Source organism: Melanerpes formicivorus, unplaced genomic scaffold (genome assembly GCF_026170545.1).
Source record: "Melanerpes formicivorus ecotype bairdi unplaced genomic scaffold, bMelFor1.0.p_v2 SCAF_347, whole genome shotgun sequence".
NCBI lineage: Eukaryota > Metazoa > Chordata > Aves > Piciformes > Picidae > Melanerpes > Melanerpes formicivorus.
In genome coordinates this window covers 166449-170049 of record NW_027142699.1, presented here as the reverse complement: position 1 = coordinate 170049, position 3601 = coordinate 166449, and positions in this window count along the sequence as shown.

Genomic DNA, 3601 nt, shown 5'->3' with positions numbered 1-3601 from the left:
CCGCCCCTGCGCGCCGCCTGTGTGAGGGACAGCGCCGCTGCCAATCAGCGCCGCCGCAGGCCGCGCCCGCGGCCCAATCCACCGCGGGAGAGGAGGGGCGAGGGCGTGGGCCGGGCGGTGGCGAAGGCATCAGCCAATCAGACGGCTGCACCGGGCGAGGAGGGCGGGGCGGCTGCTGAGGATCCCTTTTGTTCGCGGCGCAGCGAGCGGGCCGCCGTGATTGGCGCGTCACTTCCGCCGCGGTCGGGTGGGGCGCGTCCCGAGCCCCTCCCGAGCCACCGCCTCTGGCCCGGGCGCCGTCCGGAGCCGGGGAGCAGAAGAAGCTTCCCCAGCGAGCGGGACCCCCGCGCAACCCAGGGCTGGAGGGCGCCTCTGGCTCGGAGAACCCTCTGCCCCTTACAGTGCCCGGGGCACGCCTTTGCCTCTCGCAGCGCTTTGGCCAGGACCAAGCCTGTGCCCCTCATAGTGCCGTGGACAAGCCTGTGCCGCTCACAGGACCTTGGCCTGGAGCAAGCCTATGCCCCTCACAGCTCCTCTTGGGTCTGGTCCCTTCACAGTGCCCAGGACAGGCTCACGCCTCTCACAATGCCCTCCAGAAGCCTGTGCCCCTCACAGCACCTTGTCCTGGGGCAGCCCTGTGCTCCTCCCAGCCCTTTGGAGCTCTGCCCCCCTTCCACCTCCTCCCACCCTCGTTCCCCTGACCGTTTTGGGGCTCCCAGCACCTCCCACACCTGTTCCCTTTACAGCACCCCAGCCTGAGCTTGGGCTTCCTCTGGAGACGGAGGTTTTACCTGGGGGTGTTTTACAGCTGTGCTTTCTTCGTGCTGGAGCGTTGCGAGGCTCTGCTCTGCAGGGTGACTCACCTGGGCATGGCGCTCAGCCTCTGTCACAGCTCTCCTCGGGAGGTGTTTCACAAGCACTCAGTGGGGCTGGGGTGGCAGGAGCAGGTGCTGCACGGCGGCACTGGGCAAAGCTCAGCGTGCTCAGCTTTGGCTACCTGCTGCCAGCTGAGGAAAGAGCCCAGAGCCGGCTGGAGGCTGTTCCTGGAGGGGATGCTTCCCAGGGGTGCCCCAGCCAGCCCTGGGCCGTGGCTGGGTGGCTGACCCTGTTGAGGGCAGCAGGATTTTTTGCTGTTGGAGCTGCTTACCCAGCAGTCTGCTAAGCCCTAAGCCAGCGTGGCAGCTGGAACGAGAGCTCACCCTTTTTGTGGAGAATGTGGCAGATTGTCCCATCCCTGCCCTTCCCGTGGATGGGCTCCATCCTGCATGGCTGAGAGCAGCTGTGATCAGCCTTTCCCAGTGCTTGCAGCCTGGCTTTGGGCAGTGCTGGGTTCAGTGGGGCTGCAGGATGGGACCTGCACTGCCAGGGGCAGCTTCTGGAGTAGTAACTTCTAAATCCACTGCAAAAAGCGTTCCACAGTCAGTGGACTTCACAGGGTGCCAGTGCCAGCAATAAACCTCACCTCTAACCATTGCAGTCTGCTGTCTTGTATCTTCAGAAGAAAAAGGTTTTGTCTAGACAGGGTTGTCTGAGCCTGGATAAATACAGGAACTTTGCCTCTGGTCTAGCAAACTCAGAGCCTGGGGAAAAGAAAACCTGTGGGTTCCCTCTCCTGAGCTATGCCAGGCTGTAAGTGCCCCTGTGGCACTGCCATGGGCACTCTGAGACCTCTAAATTGTGACTCCCTTTCTCTTGCATTCTGCTTCTCCTGGCTCTCTGCTTTTCACATGCTTGTCTCTTCTTTTATCCTTGGAATATGGTTTGAGAGCAGGCATCTTTTCATCATGTAAGTGAAAACCAGCAGCAACTTGTATCAAAGTTCCTCTCCCAGGCTTCTTGTTACTTCCTACACACCACTGCCACCTTCACCAGAGAAGTGATGATGCTGGTGAAGCCCTTGGGAGAGCAAGGATGGGCTGGAGAGGGTGTAAGGGGAGTGGGATGCAGAGGTCAGGCAGTCTTGGGGGGAAAGGTGGCTGCTGGCAGAGAGGACCCTGCTGTCTGCAGGATGGTCACTCAGTGTCTGCGGCTGGAGAAAAGGGGAAGGGGGCCACGGCAGTGCCATCACTGAAGGAAGTTGGTCAAAACGAAAGCTGCCTTTGCCCACCACATCCTGCGGGTGCAGGACACGGAGTCTGCCAGGGAGATCCGGGGTGGGAGCTGGCACAGCTCCTCATCTCCTTGAAAAGCACAGCAGGGGCTTGAGGGAAAACCGTGTGTAGAAACCGAGAGCTGATGGAGTTTCTGGCTGAGGGGGGGATTCGTGCTCTTACATCACTGGGACGAGCATCCTGACCCCGCCTTTCCCAGCCACCTGCACCTTCCCATCTCTAGGCAGCCAGGTTGAAATCCAGCGATTCCAGACCCGGGCGTTCTCCCATGGCTGAGCCCAGGACGGCGGTGGGCAGCAGCGTGGGTCTGCCGCCCCAACCCACTCCACAGCCCGGGTGGAGCCAGGCGGCAGCGGGCTGGGGACGGCCGCGCCCGGGACGCGGGGGGTCGGGAGCCGGTTGCCGGCTGCGTGGCTGCAGCTCCCCCGCGTGGCCACAGCGCTCACTGCACCGCGGAAAGCGGCCGGGGGCTGAGCCGCAGCTTCCAGAGCTCAGAATCGCTTCTCCAAACGCCACCGACCTCAGCTAAGCGTTGTTTCTGTTGGCATCTGAGCAGAGCAGGGCAGGGGCTGGGTCTCCAGCCTGGCACCGACTGTCTGCGGGACGAACTCTGCCAGCTGCTCCCTGCAAACATTCCAGTTGCTGCCCAGTCCCGCTCTGGGAAACACGGAGAAAGGAGACCTTTGTGTGGGAAGAGCTCTGTGTGAGGCTGAGGATTGACTGGAGATGAATTGAGCATGTAAAGGTCACAGATGCCCGAGTTACATCAGGCAACATCTGGCACCAAAAGCTTCTCTGTTCTGGAGGGTGGTGAGGACAGTTGGTGGAACCAGCACGGCTGAAGAGCAAACATCTGAGGGGACTGGGAGTCCTGAACATCCTAGGTGGTCTCAGGGAGGGCAAACTGAACAACTGCAGCCTTGAATCCCGGCAAACCAGTGCAGGAGAAAGAAGAAAGGTCTCTAAGCAGAGCCCATGAGCCCACATGGAAAAATGTATTCAGTTGCTTGCTGGTCTGCATCTGGGGGAAAATAAATCAGCTGCACAGGAGGAAGAGGCTTTCCAGGGCTGGAAGACATCCCTCTCCAGGCTGTTGGGCACTGTTTTGGAGTGCATTCTCCTTGGCATGCAGCTGGTTGCCAGGTGTGTCAGGTACTTGCCTGAGCAGTGCAGTTCTGCTGTAAAGGAGGAGCAGAGACAGGAGGGTGAGGGCAGACCCCAACCAGTGCAGCACCTGCCCCTGCCTCAGCGTGAGCAGAAGCATCTGCAGGTGCTTCTGGTTGGCCTCTGTCTGTTCATGGTGTGTGGCAAGACTCAAAGATGAGAGCAAGTGGCTCTCAGCAGTTGTGGGGGGGGTCCCACGGGACTGAGTGGTGGGAGTGGGAGGTCTGAGCTCTGGGGGGAGCCCAGGGGAGGACACAGCCTGGGGGTAGCAGCGCCTTCACCCAGCATGGTCATACTGCAGCACATCAGCAGCTCCAAAAGGAGGA